Source organism: Athene noctua, chromosome 14, assembly GCF_965140245.1.
Source record: "Athene noctua chromosome 14, bAthNoc1.hap1.1, whole genome shotgun sequence".
Classification (NCBI taxonomy): Eukaryota; Metazoa; Chordata; class Aves; order Strigiformes; family Strigidae; genus Athene; species Athene noctua.
In genome coordinates this window covers 901588-926032 of record NC_134050.1, presented here as the reverse complement: position 1 = coordinate 926032, position 24445 = coordinate 901588, and the positions used below count along the sequence as shown (strand labels likewise).

The 24445-nt window shown below is 37.1% G+C and overlaps 1 protein-coding gene across 1 annotated transcript in view; it reads left to right on the top strand.

Moving 5' to 3' along the window:
• The first annotated feature begins 649 nt into the window (after window positions 1-649).
• IRAG1 (inositol 1,4,5-triphosphate receptor associated 1) overlaps window positions 650-24445 on the top strand; it is a 93644-nt gene continuing 69848 nt past the window's right edge. Inside the window, exons 1-2 of the mRNA XM_074917843.1 lie at window positions 650-686; window positions 9882-10022. The gene's annotated coding sequence lies outside the window, so the exon portion shown is untranslated. The remainder of the gene's footprint in view (window positions 687-9881; window positions 10023-24445) is intronic.

Sequence of the window (24445 nt, the reverse complement as noted above, 5' to 3'; positions counted from 1 at the left end):
GTTATTTTCATTCTGAAATCTGTACATGCTCTCTAAAAGCCATGGGTTTAGCTGAAAGTTTAAAGAAAGGAAAACACATTATACAAGCAAGTACTTGAGTGTAGAAGTCAGTTCCAAAAATAACAATGAACACTTGTGCTGAAATTCTCAGGAAGGATGAAGCCTGAGAATCAGCCTGAAGATGAAGAAAGCTTTTGGGAATATGTCAACAAATCTTTCTCTGTTTCCTGGGGGTGGCTGGTTGTTTTCAATGTCTTTTTTCATTAATGTGATTTATAATATAAACTATATACTGACTTCTATACATAGAAATTAAATAGAAAAGGCAATTAATTTTCATGTCTCTAGCATCCATAGTATTTTCTCTGATTATTTACTTTTCTGCTGTCCCCCTTTTTTTCTTCTACAGAACCCTTTCCACTTTTGTCTAAGCACTTAAAGTGACAACATTTAACCTTTTTGTACTTATCCTGGCAAATGAGATCATTCAGATCTGTTCAATAGCCTGTGACTGCAAATACCCCTTATCTAGTTTTTTAAAAAAATAAATTAAAAGCTGATGTAAATCTCTTTTTCAGCACACAGAATTCTAAAACTTAAAGCCTAATGTGCTTGAAAACGTGAAGAGCAAAATCCTAAGTCTGCATGAGGACAAGTGTGAATGTCATGGATGTTGCAGAAACTGGGTATGATTTATATTTTAATTCATAAAATACTTGGAAGTGCCTGCCTGTGTAGGTGTTTTGAATATGTAAAGTTTAAGATGTGAACAGGAGACCCAAGCTTGGAAGTTTGGGTACTGTGTTATTTTTGATACCTGAGTAAACATTCAAAGCTATTAAAATGTTATTCCACAACCTTTTGAATATATTTTTTTAATGAGGAATGCAAACTAAGTAAAAATCTGTAGTTTGAAATAAAGTATATGTACACACATAGATATATATATCTTCCCCTTTCTTCCACGTGTACATTATATTTAATGTTTAATTTATAACATACTATATAATACATTATACATTTAAAATAAACGGTAAGTAACCTAGCTCTTCTGTCAGTTTACATATCCATGAACTTAGAACTGAATTTTTCTTCTGACCTTACTAGAAACACTGCTGGAATACGTAGCTACAAGTTGAACAGTATTTACTCCTAACATCAGTTGTCAGAGATGTTGGGACTTTAGTAAGGTTTACCTTGTGCTTGCCAGTGTATTTTCATATAACTCTGTGCCCTCCTCCTTCCTTTCTGCCCCCCCCACCTCATGTTTCATTAGCATATATTTCTTATTTTTTAAACAGAAGTAATTAATTTTTGTTGAGCACACTAATAACTTTAGGTCCTGGGGGTGGGGTGGAATCTTTTCTGGGAAATTTTTTTTTTTTTTTTCCCTCCTCAAGATGGAAACTGTTATTCTCGTGGATCTAATTACCAATTGTGAAGTAGGTATATTTTCTGTAATTCATCACAAGAGGAAGAAGTGAACTTTTAATGGTTTTAAAACTTGACCTTTTTGCCAATAATTCTATATAATGTCTTAACATGCATCTTGCTATTAATAATGGAAAACACTTTATTTATTATCATCTTAGATTGTCGGTGAAAAACAGAAATCAGATTACTTTAAAACTCCACTGTAATAGCACACTGCATATCTAGCTATTAAGTTATTTAAGATATGTCTGTTCTGTGTTTCTGTCTAGCACTTGATGTGTTTATTTCCACATTTTTCTTAGAAGGCCAGGGACATTTTGTTCAGTTACTTGAGAAGTAATGTGGATGGATGCCATACTTGAAGACCATTTTCATACCTCCTATCAACATGTAACTTAAGTTTACAGTTAACTTAATCCATGCAAGTAGAGCAATTGATTCTTAACTTGACTGGGCATATGCCTAGCTATCTTCTTGAATTAAGGTCTCAGACTGGAAGAGAACCAGTAGGTGTTATCAGCCAGAAGCAAATGTTATTTTAAGATGCAAGGAGGTATTCTAGGCACTGGTTCACTAGATAATTTGGATCCTATTTCTGCATATTGCTCTGAGTACACTTTCTTGCTCAACTTCTCAAGCCATGTGGCAAGTGGATAATGCTGGTGTGTGAGCAGCAATGAATATCCATTTAAAATAATTTAACTGAACAAGTACCAGTCACCTGTAACTTCCCAGAAGCAGGTAACAGCATTTAGAAAGAAAAATAGTGTACAGTTGTAAGTTTTCAGGCATTCCTTACACTTTCGCAAGGGATCTTTTGCGTTCAGTATTCCCTGGTATGTCAGGGTGGTTATACAGGGACATACTGATTAACATTCCTAACCCATGTTGTTAATAGAGTCTAGGCTTCAAATGCTGGGGTTTCAACCCCAACCCCAAATTAAGGTTGACATGTGGGGGATTCCCCCAGCCCTTCCCAAAGGGGGTGAGTTTCCCTTTAGGCTTCCCCCCAGGGTGGGGCAGCCTGGCAGGCAGAGCCATGGGGTAAAGGAGCCCCAGGGGTCCCACACGGAGTAACCCAAGGTCAGGTGTCCCCCGTAGGGAGAGCAGCTGGGACCCCTTGCAGGAGCAGCGGAGTGTCTGTCTGTGAGGGGGACGCCCTGGGCAGAGTTCCCTGTTGGGGAAGGACCTCCCGCCCCCCTGGGACTGGGCTCCAGTCAGCTCTGGCTTTGGTAAACGCGGGCTCTGTAGGGATTCAGGATGGGGCTTCCTTGGTCTGATGTGTTGGGCTGTTGCCCTGGTTGTCTCCCGTCCCCTCTCTGGGAGACTCTATTTCACTGTTCATTGCGCCGTTGCTGGCCGTGCGGTGTCGTTGTTGGGATCATTGAGACTGATGTCGATTAGGCATAACCTGACTGACTTGTTTGTACCCCCAGCGCTCACCCATGGACCGACCCTTTTGTGTCAAGTACAGTCTGGTTATTGGTTCATCCTTAGGCTGGCTGTGTCCCTTATGCTAGGCCTGATAACTGGCGAAACAAGGCCACAGTTCACAGAGGGAGCAAGCTACCAGGCTAGAAATACTCTATTGCAAACTGCCTGGAAATTCATGGGTTTGTAGAACAGTATCTAGCATTCTCAAAGTCAGTGAGACTGAATAGTGTGAGGAATGAAGCTGGCCTCTCAGTAAGCTGCATATGGATGTCTGCCTGGAGTTCAGAGCTGATCTCTTTTGGCAAAGGGCAGTAGTGGTGCTGTTAGTGTCTTGTAGTCCTCTGCTGCTGGAATTGCCATCCGTGATGCAGTATGTTTATAAATAAAGCTGTGTTTCTATCTGCAAGCTCAGCCTGGGATGTAGAATCAAGTTGTGTTCTTTCCGGCTTGCACTTCACCACTAATAAAGCTGCTACTGGAACTTAGTCAAGAATTCTGTTGATTCAGAAGCCAGTAAAGAAACTCCCAGAACTATGTTGCCTTTGCAAGTATGAGCAAAAGTTTTATATCAGCAAAGTGACTACGCGTGCATACAGACCCAGATCATTTAAATGAAGGAAGATGCAACTTTCATAAGTCACTCCTCGTTATTATCTGACTGGGTAAAGAGGGGCTTCCATTGGCACCTCAGCAGATTATTTTGTGATTTTTAAGGTGTACGTGTGGTAATTCATAATGTGCTGGAAACAAAAAACTGCTATGAGAAACACTTTTAAGGAGTTAATAACTGAATACTGTCCAGGCATAAATCCTTTGTGCTAATCAAATGTAACACAACTCCGGCAACAAACCAGGCAACTCATGTAGGAAAAATTGGTAGACATGGTACATTTGACAGCTGTGTGACTTAAGTCTGGACAAACTGGTATGTATGCCTCAGATTCTCACTTTTTTAGCCATGCTTCTAATATTAAGTCCTTTTTTAACAGTGCCAAGAGTGGTTGTGTGTTCTAATGTAATCTTAAATATATATTTTCTTAATTTAGCTGTGGCACTTTGTGCAGAAGCTCTACACAAGGAATACAATACCAATACTCATCTGTCTGAAACTGCAGTGGTGGAAACCCTTTAACCCTTGTGGTGATGTTTCATTGTTTAACTTTGCTGTTAAAGTTTTTCAGCCTCAATTTCCCTTGCTGATGCTTAATGCTGTTATGTCCAATTCAGCAGTACATAGAAAAAGATGTCTTTTGACTTTTCTTTAGGGTAATTTGTATTTTACCATGGGCATGTAAATGGAGCAGTCTGATTCTTTGTAAACAGATGCTGTTTTATGAGAGGCTTTTATACACCATCATAGGAGATGTGAAAACCATGAATCCTTTGAATTCATATACAGATTATTGGTAACGTCACTTCTGCAAACATTTCTTCTGATATCTTAACTCTAATATAAAAATACCTGTATTACTTCCCTTCAGAAAAGTTGTCATGGTGATATCTAATAAACTATTATTACTCATTAACTAGGGAATACAGTCAATTTAATAGTATCTCTTATTGGCCATTGAGACTGTAGGAATACAAAAGAAAAAACAAACTCATGTACAAATTCAGCAGTGATATGTCTAAATTAAGACAGAACACTTCTTCAGAACACTTCAAAATTGGACATCAGTGTAAGTAAGCATTGTTGAAAATAGTTTTGCATAGAAATTTAAGTAGACTGAAAATTTTGAAGGGAAAACTTTGACTTTGTTTTACAAAGCTCTGTAGCAGATTTAATAAAATTTAATTCTCATACAACTGAGAAACTTTTAAAATAGCCAGTCATGATCCTGACAAGTGTTTGGAGAAGCTGGCTTTCTGTTATGTGTTGTATTGCTTTGGTTTTTACATACGTCCATTTTACCTGTGTCTTAAAAGCATTTTTGATGTTGCACTCCTAAGCAGAACCTGCCAAGAGTTAATGACAGTAAATGACACCAGAATCTTATCTTTACTAAAGATTACAATAAGTTTAGTATGTTCTCTATCCCTTGCATGGTTTTGTGTATGTAAACTATAGCTCAGGCAGCTGGAGATGAATGGCTGCTAATTCTTCTGATTGCTCTGACTGCCCAGGTTTGGGAGGTTTCTCTGTCATATCCTTTTCAATCTCCTCCTTCAAATTACTTGCATGGACTTGCTATTGTAGCAAGGAAGGATGCTAGTTCTCTTCAGAGCTTTTTACATGCCCTGGATAGGGTTGTTCTATAGCTCTGAACGCTGCTGTGAAGTAGCCTAAGCTTTTATGACAGGAGGGAGAAGAGACCTTGAATATATATATACACTTTCCAAACTGACCCGGTAAAGGTATTGATCACTTCTGTTCTTTGACATAAACCTAGAGATTCAGCCTGCTGGACTGATTTGAATACTAGAGAACAAGAACATTCTTCATTTTTTTCCTTACTTCATTTGCAGAAAAAGCATGAAAACATTCATATAATACAGCTCAAATTTTTCTGTGCAAATAATCAAGCAGTATAAACATCAGCAGAGGGCAGTATTGAGGTAGAAATAGAATAATAATAATAAAGTCAAAAAGAAGTGTTGCCATGTTTTTTCAGTTTTCCTTCATAGAATCAGGGAATAATTTATGATGAAAGGGGTCTCTGAAGGTCATCAGGTCAATCCGTGTCTCAGAGAGCCAAATTCAAAGTTAGATTCAATCAATACTGTCAGGGTAATGTGTCTGCATTGTTGGGCATTCTATAGAAGCTGCTATCAGATTACTTTCCTCTCCAAACCACTTTTATAGGCACTTGGTGAGACTGGATGCAAAGCATGCCCAGTGCTGAAGTGTAGTTATTTTGTCTGAATAATACTAGAAGAAAATTGTTTAGCCGTTTTTGTTTGCGATGTCAGGGAATAGTGTTTTTTAACAATTGCTCTTGCGTGTTCTCATCAGCTTTCATAATAATAGCCAAGCAGCTAAAAAAAAGATCAGTCCTAGGAGTATTTTGTCTGTTACTTCTGCAAGGCAAGATTGACCAGCTATCTACGTAACTTCTGTTGAAACATGTCTTACTGTGGGTTTTTAAAGTATAGTTTATATAGTATTTGCGACTCAATAGTATGACTTTTTTTTACTATACCTTTATTGGAGAACTGAGATAGTGACAAGAAAAATTTACAAAAGTGAATATTGCTCTCATGTTTAAAAACTTTCTTTTCAAGATGTGTTGTATTGAATTTGTGGACAGATTTATAGAAATCAGAGGCTTCTCCAAATCAGTAAGTTTTATTAAGGAAATTTTTTTCTTTTTTTAATATAAACAGCCTGTCATCATTACTTGAATTAATTCCAGTTTCTTTTTTCTATCTGCTTGCTTATATTGTGTAAAATTTTACTGGCTAAAATGGTAAACTGTTGAATTTTGTAGGATACATAATTTTCCTTTAGTTTATTCAATTCTGCAGTGCTTTTCGAGAGTGTATTTGAGGTAAAATTGCAGACTTCTGAGCTGTGGAACAAATGTCTGTTATAAAATACTGAACACAGTGCTATGTTAGGGAGTTTACTGATACTCATGTCACAAAGTCAATTATACAAATTATTAGTGCATCTTAATGGTTTTAAGACAAATGTTTTACTACTGTCTACAGTCTGAGAAGCAATGTTGCTACATCTCAAGTCTCTGGTTTTCAATCTTTTTTTGACAGTTACAATGTTTATTCAGATAAAATATTTGTGACTCTACATATGAAATAGAACTGCTAAAAAGGAGAACATGTGCGTTTTTAGAATTCTCTTTAGAGAATTAAATTCTCCTAGAGAATTTTCTCCTAAAAATGCTTCTAGAAAAGCGAATACTAAGAATACTTGAAGTCACTTCTATGGGTAACACAAATGTTTGCCTACTCTTGTTCATGGCAAACCGAAAGGACTCATAAAGACATTGTTGGCATGTTAAAAGCACTTTTCCTTCCCAGTTAAATCAACTAGGTTTGAAAGCTGTTTAGCTAAAATTCTAGCTCTTCTCAGTTGGCTAGCTACCCCTTTAACATCAGCAGTGGGGGCTAGTTACATCAGCCGTTTAGATTCCTGGCAACTCTCCAGATGAATTAGTTTAAACTAGCTCAGGCAAATGGCCACAGGAGCCACATGCATTTTGAAGTGCTGCTGTGTATATATCCTTGCAAGAGAAAATACCAGTGGATGTGGAATCTAGTCAGTGAGGGCTAGAAAGTGCTGCAGGGACCTTAGGGGGATCCAGACTGGGCCTGAACTGTTCTGTTCTCAGTACCCGGCAGAGCTGGAGTATGGGATGTGTTTTGGTTGTGATCAGAACTTTGGCAGGGATTAGATGATGTTTTATAAGCATAGTTACACTGCTTCAAGGCCTGCCCAGCTTGGGTGGGCAGAGATTGCACACCAGCACTGTGCTTCCCAGCATCTCTGGTTCCTGAAGCAGCGTGAGACTGCTCTTTCTGCCATTGTTAAAATATCTCATTAGTGTAAAACTTGGAGACACGGCCAAACAAGAAGACAATATGTTTTGGTCACAGATTGTATTTGATGGATGGAAATGCTTGTCATGTAGTAATAATATAAAGTCAGAAAATGTATTCCCAGTTAGTATATTTTTTTTTAAATCAATATTTTTTTTAAATTGTGAATTTTCAAAATGCTGAAGATCTCTTTATTTTTTGATTAGGTAACTTCAGAGAATTTATTTCTATTTCATTTCACTAATTAAGATTTTTATATTAAATATGCAGATAAGTAATACTAGCTGTAGAACACAGGTGGAATAAACATCTGTGAAGGTAACATGATAGTTGAGTGTGATGGAATATGATGGCATAGAGGTGGGAAAATACTTCTGCAGTGAGTTTTAAATGGTGTACGATATTGTAGACTTGGGGCCATGCAAGGCACAGAGAAGGAAAAATCAGTTTAGGACAACTGCTAGTGGCAATACTGTTTTTTCTGAGTACTGACTGAGACTGTGTAATGGCTGGGCTTTAAGCAGCACGAAATTCCCAACTTGGCAGTCCTGGCCGTGCTACTGTGGGAAGGGCCCCTGCTGTAAACTTGTATTTCTCCTGCAGAAAATACAGCTCAAAAGGGCCAGTAGGGACAATGATGAGGGACTGACCAAACCTTAACAACGTGGAAGTTATGAACAGCCTCTGAAATAATGGCTCTTTCCTCCCCAGGTACAGTGGTGAACAGCACTGTAAGCAATAGGCCATGCTGCACTCCTGACAGTCTGTCCTGCAGTGAGTGTTTGGAGTGTTCCTGGTGAAAAGGAACACAAGGTCACACCTTGTATCATCCATTAACTGAAAAGAGTTGAGATATGTGAAATTATGTGGGAAAGTGGCTGAATTATACCTGGTAGACTGCAAAAGGAGCATATCCCTAGTGCTTTCAGAGGCAGGTCCTAAATCTACAAAAAAACAAGTAATTATTTTAGTCATGACCTCGGGAAATGGCGTATTCTGATTGATTAGGCTCAAGTACATAACATTACAGATTGATGTAACATTCTGTGTTTTGAGGTTGCTCTTCCTACCCCCCACCCCAAAGCCCAGCATGTTGCCCTCAAATGGCTGCCAAGTGGTTTTGTAATTGCATAATGGGATTCTATCATGTATACTCTTACAAAAAAAAAAAAAAAAGGTTACACATCATTGTCTGGTTTCACATGACAAGCTTTGCTTCATCTTTGTAGGAAATTATAGAGAGAAATTGGTGATCATTTCTGTTATCTTTATATTGCACAGTTTAATTGCAACTCTTTTGGTGACTTTTCCAGGAGGATGACCAATTGCTCTCTTGCTTAGTTTATATTCTGTTACTGTTCTAATGGGATGAGTGGAGAGAAGAGGATATTGCTTATTTTTACTTTCCTCTGCAGGGCTTTGGTTTGTGACACTTCTCTGTGAAATTATCCATATGTTTTCTTAGTAGTTTTCAAGGAAGAGTTAAATTCATTATTATACAGAAAAGGATGACATCCAAGGTGCTGCTCTTGTTTTGGCAACTTGAATTTTGTTCCAAAAATTTTGCTTAAAATAAAATCAGTGGGATTTACTGACAAGGATGTTTAAATGCTTCTTGTATTATGGAACAAGTTAGAGTGAATTTAAAATTCTTCCTTTCCCCACATTTATTCTGAACATTTTTTAAGAGAAAAAAAAAAGTGCGGGGAAGGGGGATTTCTTATAAATGCTTGTAAGGGAACTTTTAAACATATGTTTCTTGGATTCCTGGAATTGGAAGCAACTGTATATTGTGCATCTTCCCAACTTCATGTAGCAAGTTATCAACAATAAACGCTGTAAAAACAAACAGACTAGATCAGTATATCTCATAAGAAGCGTTTTATGCGGGTGTTCTACCTTTGATCTGGAAACAAAATTGATAGGAATTTTCCATTTGTTTTGGAAAGACTAACACTGGTAGTGGGGGGTTATCTATGGGTTCTTTTATTAGTGAAATGTAGAAAGAGCAACTGTATAAAGGAAGGAAGCAAGCCTTTTGCCTTTCATTCAATTTGTTTTTTTTTCAGAAATGGTAAAATTAATAACTATATTTTCAAAAGTAAGAAGGTGTGTCTGTACCTGGTTCTGTACAATGCCTGTCTTAATGGGCTTCTGAGCTTGGTTAAAGTCTGTAAATTCTACTATATTCTTTGCGTCAAGTTCTTAACCAGTAACTCAGCCCACAGATAGTGTTGCAAAAAATGCCATTAAGTAAGTAGGAATGGAGGTTTAGTACCAAGCAGATGGTACAGCACTGATGAATAACTGGCGAGTTGATATTATTTAAGTAATCTATTTTTAAAGTTTGGGGGTTTTTTATGCCTGAGATTCTGTAAAAAGGAAAAAAATAAACCTGAAATTCTGTATTGGTTGAATGTCTGGACTACCTTACGTTGCCACGAGGCAGTAAGCTTGACTTCTATGGACTCCTGATGGCCAAATCATTTGTTATGTTTTTTGTTGTTTTTTTCCAGTGTTTTCTCATGTCTGTGTTTGAAGACACGTAAAGAACACCAATTCAAGGGCCATCCAGCAAATACGCTGTATCTTGACTTAGCAGTTCAAAGGCCAGTGCTAACCCTGCTTACTTGTGAAGAAGATAGGACCATGCTCAGGTAGTGCTTAAGCCTGCTAACTCCGTTAGTATGTATTTTCTGCCAATGCACTAGTGTGTTCTGTACAGTGTGTGTCCTGGGTGACAGAACAACCAAAACATTATATGTAATGCAAGGGATCAAACTTTTGGAGGCAAGGTTAGGAATAAAGATGCTTTACAGTCTGAGTGAGAAAGGGCTTTTTTCAACATACAATGTTGTATGCAGTGCTGCAAGCAAACACTGTATTTGTTTGAAAAATACAAACCTGCTACTGAACAGATGAACGGGGGAAAAAGCACTTGGATTAAATTCCATGCTGAATGTTTAAATGTCGCACCTTCTTGTTCTGCTTTTGAAATGCTAGCCAGTTTGTTAAATCTGTTTTCTAAATGCAAAACTTCTTACTTGAAGGTGGATTTAAGCCAGTGCCCATGCTGGAGGGTAGGAAGCGACAGGCAGCTGCTCCCACAGCCAAGAAGCTGGAGCCAGCAGTGTGGAATATACAGAGGAGTGGCATAGGTTGTATTGTTTGTCTGGACCATGTTTACTCCCTCATTAGGTCAGGTCTGAGGAATGAGGCTGACTGGTTTAAGAAATACAACTTAAAGTGGCTTTGTTTCCCAGATGCAGAAAGCTTGGAAGAAGGGGACAAAAAACCAGTAGCAGACAGACCTCTCTGAAGAGGGATGGAAGGGTGAGTCTAATTTCCTGTGGCAGGCAGAGGATGGGAAATCCTACCTCATACATGGAGGTGGGGAGGAAAATTCTCCTAAAGAACAAAAGCTTTGTGCAGGTGGAGGGTGGTGAAGCTGACTTTGTTATTTTTTCTGGGAGATTTTCTCCCTTTGTTTTCTAGTGTCCAGATGTATTTGGGAAGCTGAAGCCTTGAGGTTTAGAATCTTAGGCCTAGAAGTTTAGGTCTGTGCTAAGATGGGATCTGTCACACCTGGTTTGTTCTTGTAAGTGTTCATGTTTGCATGAGAATAATTGGATGCAAGTGTTGAGTGTGAGCTTGTGACAGTCTGTGCCTTGCCCCATGTTACATCTTAAAAGCAACAGATGTATGTTTGGGGGCTGTCTATTTGGCTGTTGGTTTTTGTGGGTTTTTTCCTTGTGTTTTTTTTTTTTTCCTGGAATGAACCTTGGAAACAGAATTTTCATTTCAGTTATGAAGCACCTGTGAAAGCATTAACGGCATGGCACAGCCTTAGCCTCTCTTCCAATTCTGCCATTTCTATTCATGTGAATGTTCGACACTTGTGTATAAATGACTGCTAATGCGTGTGCTGCCTCACGGTTTACCAAATACCATGGGACATGCCTGCTAACCTCTGTGTCCATGTTGTGTTTTGTGGTTCGCTTTTTTTCTACTTGACTAAAGTTTCTGGATAAGGCTCTATCAAAAGAACAAGTGTACATACTATGGGTATGGCATGCCTGGTAAATTTTAAGGACTGCATATTATGAGCATTCAATTCTCTGCTAGCTAATGCAATTGAGGTGAAAATTTATGTGTCCCCATTTGGGATTGCCATTGAATTGGCTTATGTAAGTAGATTGCACACACACACACCTTTTTTGAAACTGTTGCCTTAGTGGCTGCTTGTCTCCTTAAGTCCTGTGGTTAAGCAGAGAAGTGCTTAGCACAAGCATAGATTTTTATTAAACTTACAGCTGGCCAGATATTTGCTTCATGGTAAAAGCCCATATGAATGCATTGTTTTTAACAGGATGGAAAATTCAGTAATACCCAAATTTAGGAGGGAAGTGTGCAGGTGGCTTTGGGTGTTGCTATCTTATGTTCTCCAAACTCTTTTAAACTTTCTCTTTTTTTCTTACATTATATTGAATGAAAGAGCTAGGGTGTTGAATTGAAAAGCTTTCATGTGAAATTCACTGGTTTAGAGTCATAACTAAGTTTCAGTAAACCAGGCATTTGTAAATGGAGCTATCATGATGGTGTAAGTAAACACATTTTAATAATTTAACGCTTTGCTTCATTGCTGCCTTCCCCGCTCCCACCCCATGCATAGTCTTCTTGACATTACCACTTAGCAGGATAGTAGTAGGTGAGCCAAAAAAGCTTTGCCTTGCCACACTTCTGTTGACTTCATTTGGGTTTCAGTGATGAAACCCAGGGATGAAATAGAACCACAAGTGTTCAACAGTCTGCTAATAGCACAGTGCTGCAAAGCATCAGATGTATGAGAAGTCCTACTGCACTAAAGTCATTTTTCCTGAGACAGTCCTTTTCTGAGAAGTTGTTTGTGTGGGGTTTTTGTGTGGCTTGGTTTTTGTTCTGATTTTTTTTTTTTAAGCCTGAGATTGAACTACAAAATCTGTAGCGCATCCAAACCTAAGCTCTTGTGACTGAAAGTAAAACAGCAGTATAAGGATTGGTCTGTGTATCAAACTAGTAGAGAAAAGCAGAAATTATAACTAAGTAGGATTTTAGATATCAGGTGCTGTTAGTTTACAGCAAAGAGGGTTTTTTGTTGGCTTTTGTTTCATTTGGGTTTTGTTGTTGCATAGATATTTTTGTTGGTTTTGTTTGCCCAGGAGGAAATTCTACCTGTGTTTTCTTGCTGTTATCAGACTAATATTTCTCCTGTTCATAACTATCACGGGATGAATTTTTTTACAGCAATACAAGTGTGTTACGGCAGTGTAACAAAAACCCAGAGTGACAACAATGCTAACTGATATTGCAGCCAGTTTATTGGTAGCTGATAAAACACACTGTTGCACTTAGGTTTTAGTTGTCCTGTCACACACATTAACGTGAAGTATATGTGCTTGCATTTTTCTGAAGGAAGCAGCTTGATAGATAGTAACCATCTCAAGAAGCAAAGGGAGAAACTTAATCCACTGTTTAACTACTCTTACTTTTTTATGAGAGGAGAAAATGAGTCATAACTAAGGCAGGGGAAGGATAAGATAAATAAAAGCTTCTCACAATAATAGCCAATAATAATTACAAAAAGTACCGTGCAGATCTTAGGATCTGGCTGTTGAGAATAATATATTTAACAGCAACTTTCTTTGGTAAATTTGTGAGAGTGAGTGTCAGTATATTTAACTGGGAGGGCAGGCATTCCTTCTTGTAATGAATATCTTGAAAGGCCTCTCTTTTTTCCAGTGAACTGTGCATAAATCTCTGAACAGGACAGTAATTTTCATGTAGTCAGTCACTTGAGGCTCTGCCCGGCATCCGCTAAAATCAATGGCAGAATTCTTGCTGACTTCAGTGGAGCGGCTGGGACCTCAGATGTACGCATTTTCTCTGTCATGGGGGATAATGCCTGCTTTCTTCTTCCCTGTAAAGTCTTGAGTAGTCTTACCTACATATGAAGATGCAGATTGTGAAATGTCTAAGTTCTAAGCACTGTTATTTTTTTCTTTTTTTCTTCCTCTTCTGCTTCAGCTGCAAAAGGCCGACATCCAGTCAGTATATCCATATGTGTCTCTATATTCCTGGTATGAATTTACATCGCTTTCATTTAAATGTAGGATTAATACCATAATGTGTAAGGACATATTATAAAATGGGAACCTCCCTCCACAGAAATTTCTTAATACCTTGATTTTGTAGAATGTGTAAGTTAGTGTTTAGTAGTGAAAGCTGGTTATTTACTTTCAAAAAGCAACAACAAAAGAGAAAATTTTATGAAGATATACTTGCTCTTTTCTTACTGTTTTGGCATGTAAGATAATCAGAACAATGCTTTTGATTAAAGACTATTGTTAGAACAGCTATACGTAAATTATAAATGATGTGGTTTGAATTTTAATGGAAATGGCTTTTTGTTCTCGTCAGCTTTGCTTCTATTTAAGGTGAAGAGAAGCAACACAAGCTTGTTCTTCAGTCATTTTCAGGAAAAAAATATATTTAGAAATTTTTTATTTCTATTTTGTAAACAAAACCAAACAACTTCAATAAATAATGGAGGGAAAAGGACAAATAGTCAGAGCGCTAGCTTTTATTCGTAGTTACCCATCTGTCTTCTGTGACTTAATTAACAGTAGGGTACAAAGATCCTAACATGGTTGTTCCTGACATTGTAAAAATAATACTGTCCCTGTCCTGAAGAGCTTGCAATCTAAACATGCTCCTTTTTCATATATTTAGTCAGTAAGAATAAGTTGAGAGAAATTAACTTAAATAATTTTACCAAGCAGATAGCTTTGCCAAGTAAAGCTATTTGAAATATTTAAAAGTGTGAGCATGCAGTACTGAAGGGACATAGATAGCACTTATTTGCTTCAGTCTCCAGCAGACTCTTTATGCATGACTTGGTGGAGACTGCACAGATACCTGGAGTTTATAGGAGTAAAAACTTTAATATTGTTGGGTTAAGTCTAATGAACCATAGTGTAACAAATAAGCCATTGGAAAAATATTGTAAGCTATCAAAGGTGTCATTCTAGATGGAAAATAAGCATCTGTGCTCAGAGGGCTCAGTTTTCTATTTTAAGGAGAAAATATTTTAATAAAATATTTTTAATGAAAGCAAATAATGATAAATAACGTTCTATTTGTACAGCAGCAAAGATCTTAAAATACAGCCTCTGCTCTTGGGAAAAAATCAAATGAAACAAAGGATCTCTCAGAACAATGTGGAAGAAAAGCAGAAAATCCAACCATTACTGAGACTGTGATCAGTAAGAATAATTTGTTTCTGCCATCTTCCACAGGCTGTGTGAACTTTAGTTTTCATTCTAAAACCAAAATCCGAGATCAGGTGTCAGCTTTATTTCATACCAGGTAAAAACATTTAGGAGAGGTATTTAAAGGAGTAGAAGGAAAACTGTAGACTAGGGTATGGATGCTTCAGATGGCTCGGTTGCAGCTTCTTGATAGTGAAAAACTTCAGTTTCCACAATGTGTGATAAAGGTCAAAATCCTTTTCAAAACAATGAGGAAGGAGAGAAGCTGTTCAGCAGGTAGTATATAGAAATAAGTCTTCCACAAAAGCATTACCAGATAAGTATATAAATTTGTAGGACTTTAGCTGTAGTAAATTAAAATTATGCATCCAGTGGAATGGACAATAGATGTTTAATTGATCTCATTGAAGCCATAATATCTTAAGGAAGCAAACAACTTCATGAATAAATTTAGAAATGGTTTATGTACTGAAGTGTTTTGAGTAGAATGCTCAAACTTAACTAATTTGAAATCTGTATAAGGACTTTTATATAAAACTTTGCAAATACAGGAAAAGACTCTTTGAGCGGGAATACTTTTTCCTGTCTTAGCATGAGTAAAATATTGCTGCTTCTTAACTATATAATGACATGAGGCTGAAATTATTATGAAACCTGCTTTATTCAGGTGACAAATACTACAACAGTTTTCCCTCAGAGATGGTTCCTTCAACCATAAACATGCAAAAGGGTTGTCACAGATACTGCATGCTATTAGTTATAATTTTATCATCCCCAAACCTTCAAACAAAGCTTGTTTTTAAAGAATTTAAAGACTGTAAATTAGGCATATTTAGAAGGCTTTTGGTGCTTAAAGCCTCTTAAGCAGACGTTGACTGGTGCAGTTGTAAACTTGTGTTTGTGTGTGTTGTATTGTTTATATGGTGCCCTGAATTTTATAAACAATTAAATGACATTATTTTGGCGTCATACTGTCACCCCTTGTCAAACATGCATTTTTTCTCAGTGTTTTTGGATTAGTTAGTATTATCCCTATTTAAAAGGAAGGAGTGTTTAACTGCTATAAGTCCTCAAAAATCTCTGTTAATGTCTCTTATAGCACTTGCTGGGCCTGTACTCATGCTGCTCCCAGTCTTTCATAGCCCTGTCTGGACTTGGGAACCTTTCTAAGCAATTGAATCTTGAAGTTTTGTAGGAAATAAGTGAATAATCACATGTGACTTTTTGGTTTTTCTTAGATTTTCTTGCATCACGACAAAAGAGAAGCTCTATTAATTACATCTTTGTCTTTGAAAACATCTCAGCTTGATGTTTTTCTTCCCTCAGCCTTCTGACAAAGAGAATTTGCACAGCTGACTTTCACAATTTTTAAAACAATCTTTACTTGGGGATCTGGCACAAAAATGAAGTATTTAAATGAGTGCTTGTATTACTTTTGGATCATTGACCTCTGAATCATGAATAAACCTGGAAAGTAATAGTGTGCAGTAGCACTTAATAACAGATTTAAACAAAAAAAACCACAAAAAAACCCAAAAACCACAACAAACACAAAACAACTGAGACACAGGTCTCATAATTGTATTCTCAGGTATATTTTCAGAAATTATGCTTGCAGTTGTTAAATAAAATTTTCTTCATCAAGTCTTTCAGTTTCACTGGAGTTAAAGGCAGTCTGTAATACAAAGTTAAATGTGACTAACTCTTGGTTTCCCACTGTAAACAAAGGGCATGTTTATTAGCACTTGCATACTGCACATAGAATTTTCAAAGCTCTTACTAATGTAAAACTGCCTGTTTTGAAAGAAGAGATTATGCTGGTGGAGGTATAAATGTGGTGCAAAGTAAATCTAATGTGACTTACTATTTTTCTGAGTATCATTTAGGTAAAATACAGTGCAGTTTTAATGTGCAAAGCGAAGTAGTACAGTGCTATTTAGCAAACACTAGCTTTCTGAGATAATCTTTTCATCTGATGCTCAGGTATTGTTTCTCCCTATCTTATAATGAACCTTCCATGTGTATGGTGTTCTAACTGTAATCAGTCCACTCACTGACTTCATATCTGTGGGGAAAAGCAGTATATTAGCATGTGAAATGGTTTGACTATTGGAAGAGTACTGTGTAAGAAACAGGCAACCCATATTGGCTCGGGTTTGCTTCAGTAAGTACTGCTTTTACTTACAGCAAAGTTTTAGCCCCCTGGGGACAGATTAAGTGTCAAAATAATTTTTCACATTTGCTGAGACAAGTCACAGTTCTGAATTTAACAGTGAGCTCTAGATGTTGAATTGTAAAAAATTATTATTTAATTACAAGTTGGAAACCATGTTGTCTAGAAAGTGCAAAGGAGTTACTTATTCTGAGCAAAACAGTCAGAAGGCTGAGGAAAGGGAAATAAAGATAGATGAAATCATGAAGACTTATTGTAAACCAAAAAGTGGAACACTGTTTGGGATGGCAAGCAATTTTAGAGAAACAATTGAAGGCTTGAAATTCTGATCATGGTTTTTAGAGCTAAATGTATGTGTGATATGCTTTTGTGAGGGAGAAAGGTATGTAGAATTTACCCTCTTTGAGTGAACTCACTTTGTAGTGAACCTCCTGGTTCACTAGGTTACACGTGAAGTCCAAAAAGTCATTTATGATCAGAAAAGTTTGAAGACTGGGTAGGAAGACTGAAAAGCATGTAGCAGCAACTCTCAAGGCTCAAAACTCCCAGCAGTTGTGACATGTCAGCTGCTGGAAGTGAAGTATGTGCTTACCTGCAGCTAAACAGATACTGAAACAAATTTTTACCATGTGAGGTAAAAATGCTTGCTGAAACCTAAATGAGGTACAGCTGATATTTGATCGTTTGTTAAACTATAAGATTTATCAAGAATAATTTCTGTGAACTGTGGCTTTAGGAGAAGCTTAAAATGAAAAAAACAATAAAACTTTACTGAATGTGTATCTGAATAATTGTCTCATAAGAACATGGCAGGCTGAATTTTGTACCCAATCTCGGATGGCTTTGTCATTCATCTGATGTAATGGCTGTTTGATTTCCTTTTTTAGTTGCTTGCAGCTTCAAAGCATTTTATTGCTCTGTTCTAAAAATTGCATTAATTTATCTGTTGCTGCCTTTTATAGTCTCAAAAGAATGTCAGACTTGCTGTGAGAAATGCAAGTACTCCAAGGAGGTGATGAAGCAGTAACTTCTCTCCTAAAGACTCAGCTGTATGATCAGTCTTTTCTCAGGCTTGCTCACCACAGAACAAAATGTGGAAACAACAGGCAAATATGCCACTGTTTGAAGCATATGCAGAGGCAATAGCTGGTTGCTGATGGTTGTAGCTGTGCAGCTCTCAGCAAAGCCAGGATTTAGTAGGGTGTTTAGAAGTGTTGTGGCAGTAGAACACTGTTTTACCCCCTGTGAACTATTGCTATTTGTGGTTTTCCCTTCTTTTTTCATGAAGTAGAGAGGAAATAGTATTTACATCTTGAGCTTACTATTCAAGTCAAACTTATTGAACTCAGCTCTAATAATAAAAGAAAATTATATCCTTAGCAGGGTGGATATCACCTGCAATCTCTTGACATCACTCTTGTGCTGCTTCCTTTCATCCGTTGTTCTCTTCTGAATAACAATATCACCATTATACTGATTCAGTATGACATCACTTGTTTAAGAGAACATTGATAAAAGTTAGCTTTCAGCAAGTTTAAAATGTGATCATTGATCACTGTGACTTTGATCACTGAGTCTAATAGCCGACACAGTTTTCACTGGCCTTTTCCTGGTCTTTGAAATGCTGAAGTAATGTTTCCCAGACTGGAAGTTTATGCTTCCCTCTCGTTGAAAGTTCACCAGCAGTTGAAAAGTTCATTAAGTAATGCTCATTCTTTTTGAATGCTGCAGGGGCTTCTGTGTAGATTCAGTTAAATGTTGTTAAAGAATTGCAATACTTAGTGCATAATCAACATAACCTTTCTAATACACTCATATTTAATATGTTCATTAACGTTATTTTTTTAACATTCATTGTAATGCATGCTCTATTATATATGTTAGTAGTCTCTAAGAAGATAGATTTAAGACCCATCTTCTCCACTGAATGTTGCAAATGTGCTGCCACTTTTTTCTTTTATTGTTTGATCTGTGTGTGTGATGGGTAGCTGCAGCCTATATGTTGTCAGATTGGTGCAGTTCATTTTCCATGTGAAAAATTGCTTGTACACTACAGAACAGACAGTAACTCTCAAAACTCCAGTTTCTGTAAAAAAAAGAGACCAATAAAACAAAATTTTAAAAATCTATTGTAAATAATAAAATCTTTAGGTACTTTAAAAGCTAAATTAAAAGTAGCTTTGTAAAAGTATTAATGGATTCCTTCAACTCCCATCTATTGCTAGGCTGTTGTAGTCTCTTCAGATTAGATATCCCAGCCATTTCAAGCATTGTATTTACAGAGGAATGTGCGAGCTATTTGTTCTGAATCTGTGGCAAAAGCTGCTCTACTTCATGATATGTAGTTAAAATATTCTTGTCCTTTTCAGATGCTAGAAGGGTGTCCTCTGTGCAGAAGCTGATAGCAGTGTTCCTGTGGTCATGTTGTGTTTTGTGTACTTGGGAAGCAAAGGATGTTGTGTGTGTTTTTGTCTTTTGCTATGAGTTTGAAAAATGCTATCAGGTTTTCCCAGTCTTGTATCTTAAGTTTCAGCACAATAATCGGGCAGTAGAGTATGAACTGGTAGTGACTGAGCATGTAATCAAACAGGTACAAATATTTTTTTCTTCATTGGCAAGGTAAATTTTGAAAAGAAAAAGAGAATAACTGTATGGACAGATGTTGACAGACTGTTCCAAAGCTGTGTTTTGTCTGTTACTCCAGAAGAAAAGCTGGTGCTGTGCATCTGTATGTATTTGCAGGTTTGAACATAGTTCAAAGCCAAATTTGTTCATACTTACGACCTGCTGTGTTAGGCTAGTCTCTTAACCAGGCAAAATATAATTAAGGGAATCCAAACTACTTCACGTTGTGCTTTTAAGCCTGTTTTAACATGATAGGGCTGTGACAGTAAGCTTGAAAAAGGGAATGAGTCAACCTTCTTGAAAGAGGGATTTATTTTCTTTCCTTTTTTCCCCTTAGATTCCCCAGCGTATTTGACTTTGCTGAAATGGGTCACTGTGCAAGTACTAGCAACCTTAGATACAGAAAGTGAGAACAGAGTGATGCAGTGAATTTAATCCTTTTAGCCTTTATACATAAAATACAAAGATTGGCAGGATTATTAGTCAAGTATTAATGAAATCCACCAAACTATGCATATGTCTAAAAAGTATAACATGTACGAGACAGTAAAGTTCATTTTTGAAGTTCTCAGAAAGGTCGTGCTGTGACAAAGACAGCTGAATGGACAGTTGCAATCAAAATGAAAGGCCCTGTATCTCAGAGACAGATAATGTCTTAACTGTATGTGGCAGATTTTTGACCATCACTTCCCAAAGGAGTAAATCTGGCCTGTCAAGTAGGATGACAGAGATGGATGGTGGATCTAGTCACTTTACTTACCTGGGTTTGTTCCATTGAAATGTGGTTGCCAGGATGTTGTTGCCCAAGTTATATAAAAGACAAATGCAGATGCTGTATTCTTGCTTGCCCAGAGTATTAAGGATGACAACATTTTTGCAAAGTTTTCACATTTGAGCATTTGTCATACAGTTCAAAAATACTGTTTAATAGTCGTATCTGTTTACTTAGTGCTGCGTTATTTCTGCTTCATAACATGAACAGAGAAGTTTCTCTGTATGCGAACAATCCATCTCAGATGAAAGAAACGAGAGACCTCAGCAAGGTAAGAGATTGAATTTGAGACAGATATTTTCATTTCCCTTCTGGTTTTGTACTATAACTCAACGTGTTCAAATCATTAGCTGAGCATACTGCTCCACCAAATCTCAGTTTTGTAGACTAATACAGGATTATACAAGAGCTAAATTGAAGTAGAATAATTCAGGCTGCTTCTTCAGATGACTGACCTTATAAGAAGTTACGAAACTGTAGCCCCTGCGCACTGTAGGCTGGAGTGTGACATACTGGTACCGAGACAGCACAAATGAGCTGGCTTAAGTACTAGCCCAGCAATCACAGCACAAAGCTAATTAAGTTATTGCAAATTATCTTCGATATCTCACTTAAAGTTGGCTTAAAAAAGTTCAGAAGAGGTTCAAAAGAGAGCATCTTTTTTTAAAAAAGTTAATTGATGACATTGAGTTCATAGGAAAAATAATAAAGTTGCTCCTGCAGGACAAACATGCAGTTACCTCACTGTAGATAAGACAGCACATGTGATCAAAAGCTCATAGGCTTTAAAAAGAAAATCTGTAGTTTATTTCTTCCTTCCACTTCTTAAATTTACATATATAGATGATTTGAATGTAGAGCATGTGTGGCTTTCTTTAATTATTTCTGATTAAAAAGAGCATAAAATGTATATTCAGCATAGAAAATGTTGAACTGTTGTTCAGCAGTTTGGTTTAGGGGCCACACATTTGGATCTGACTTCAGTGATTTTAGATTTTTCCTCTTCTGGCTAATAATTCTCATGTTGCTGAAGGCTTTTGGGGGTTGGTGATTGTTTTTTTTCTTTCTTTAAATGTTTCATCAGTAAAATATTCTGTAATCATGTTTTTTAAATATTTTAACTTGTGGTCAGGATTTTTAATAACTTCAGGTCCTTCCCTGGGAATGACATTTGCTTAACATTCCTTCTTTGCAATGCTGTATCTTCATTCTTCCATGCATATGCAAACAACCCTTCTTCCCCACTCTTTGTTCCTGTTCCTTTGAAAGAGTTAAATTTTTCTAACACTCGGAAGAATTGTCCTAAAGTTCCAGTGATTTGGCTAAAAAGTAACATCGTGCTAGTTTAAGCCTTTTCTCATGGTCAAGTTAAAAGATTTTCCTTTATATTCTTTTAACAAATTATGAAGTTAAAGAGCTCATTTTGTTGTTCATGTATTTGGCATATGTTTGTATGTCTTTTAGCAGCACCAAAAATTCTCTCATACAGTATCTAGAAAACAGAGGGGTTTTGTTTTGGAGGCTTTCTCTAGATGTTACTCTATATCGGAGAGGCATTTGCAGCTTCCTGTTGAAAGCCTGGGATTTCAAAGTCACCTCAGAGGACTGTATAATTTGCTACATCTTTTAGCACACCAAAAAGTACTGGTCCAAGTCTGAAGTTGCATGAAGAACAAAGGAATCGCAATCTGGACCAGAAATAGTGTCGAGAAGCAAGGTGGTAGGTTTTAAGATACATTAAGACAAACTGAATTTTTCATTCAGGCTTCCAACTGCTGTGTTAATCCACCTTTGAAAAAGAACAGGGTGGCAAACGATAGCAAAATGAAGCCTTCTTTGTTACTGCTAATGATCAGAAAATGTGCTTGATTGTTATAGAGCATCAGGAAAAAGTAATTTATAATAGGCATCCACAGTTTATCTTCAGTTTTACAGCATGTCACAAGGATTCACCTGGTGTATGGGTCAGCACAAAGACTCAGCTGGCAGAAAATCTTTTGTGAAAAGTGCTGTGGGAACTAAGGTCTGAGGAAGAAGGCAGAGGTGGAATTTTTCTGAGTTAATAAAAAGGTTACTAAATGTAGCAGAGAATATTAAATTTATTAGTTGAAAAAGCAATTAAAGGAAGAGAGGGAAGAGGAGGGGGATTGGCTTCAAAACTGTGAAAGTTAAAAAAAAACCCCACAAAACCAAAACCTCACCCCAAAACCGAACCAGTCAAACAAAAAAAAAACCCACATTACTTCTGGACTTCAGGATGAAACTATCCAACCTTATTGGAAATAATCTCAAGGTCAAAAATCACATGTAAATGCAAAAATAGATACAAATTTTACTGTTGGCTGTATGGAGGGATTGCCATTCTGCTGCAAACACACACAAGCTTTGCATTCTCCAAAATTTTCTTGATGGCTATGACCTTTATGTATTTCAGTTTTTCCAATCTTGTGCTTTCTTATCTTTCTTTTTTTCCTACATCTGCTGTACTCTACCTGGAAGTTAATTTTTCCTGTGTATTTGTGTACATATGTTTCTGTATCTAACGCCCTCTGTAAATGGGTATTTTCTCCTGTCTCGGGTTGGCCTCTCTCCAACAACACTGGGACATCCATGTGCTGAAGGGTGTGTCTTGCCATTCCCAGTAGCAGCAGTTTGGGATGAGGTTTTTCATAAAACGACTTTACTGTATGGGCAGTGAAGAAATGGCAGCTATCCTTGTAGCAAGCTTCTGCCCTAGAGACAGCATGGGTGACAACTACCAGTTCCCTGGTTCTGATTAAGTTTTGCTGAAGATTTTATGCACCCACTTTAAGAAGCTGTTTAGCAAAAAATCTCTTCCGAAAATGATAGAAGCAACACAAAAAACAACAGTTATGAGGGAGTCCTAAAATAACATGACTGTTTATATAATGGCATGAAAAATACCAAATTTCAACAACAAAAATCTTCCTCTGCCTTTGTCTTCTCTCATCTGAAACAGTCTGAGGGATGAAAGATGTCCAGGATCTCTGTTGTCATTGTCTTCTAAACCATGAAGTTTGTCCAGCTTGGTACATTTTATCCTGACTAGGTTTTTGCTATTACCTTGCCTGTTCCCCATTCTTTGCTTTTCCCAGCTTTGTGAAGATTTGAAGATTATGCTAGTCTCTTCTTTGTTTCTGTGGACTTAGTGCATGACTTCTTCCCAAGAGATGACTTCTCCTTTTTGTGTGTGTGTGTGTGTTTAAGGAAGGGTGACTCCCAAACTCCATCCCTGAGGATAAAGGTAGTAGCTTTCTAACTCTAGCCAATATCCTTAACATTATACTTTTTCAATCAGATCAGTGGAGAAATTTCATCCTTTTCCATCATTCCTAGCTTGGTGAATATATACTCTACTCGCAGAAATAAACTTGTTCTATGGATACAGCAGTTTTCATAGTGATAGTACTGTATGATTTATTATTCCTCATTGATACATATATTCCCCAAATCACTACATATGTTCTGGTGACTTCCACTTAATTTGCATGTGTACATGTGGTCTGTAGTAAAAAATGTAGCTAAAAAGCTTAAAATCACTTTCTAAGCAACCTTTTCACTTGCCGTTATTTTATTATCTTTTTTCAAATCTGTGATGCAAGAACAATTACACATCACTCCAGTAGGGTTCCTGTTGGTAAGAAGACTTACTGCCACAAATTAAAGGGATCTTAATAGAATTTTATATGTAAAATTCAGATCACTAAGATGACTTTTGCACACTTTCTGTTGGCTCCTCATGATGTCGGGTGGTTTAACAGTTTAATCACCAAACCATTTGTGTAAACATCTGTTTGTTGACTCTTCTGTTTGATGGTGAGCTGCCTTCTCCTTGGAAGTAGCAGCAGACTTTGTATATATAGTTTAAAATAAAAAGTATGGGAGGGATAGTCTGGTCATCTAGTGATAGAATGGATTATAAGTAGTATAGTTTATTAGTTATGTTTTGGATTTGAGAGGAATGTTCTCCAGAATGTACGGATAAGAAGCTGTTGTTCAGTAGCTGTACTTTTTATTGTTTCGACAAGAGGAAAAGCTGCTACGTATATTTAGAGTTTTTTGTTTGTTTTGTGTGGTGGTTGTTGTTGTGATTGTCATCCTAAATCAATTTTTTAGGGATCCTAAAAAATAGAAAGGAAAAGAATGTGTAACTGCAGAAGAACAGAGCCCAGGTAGGGGCTG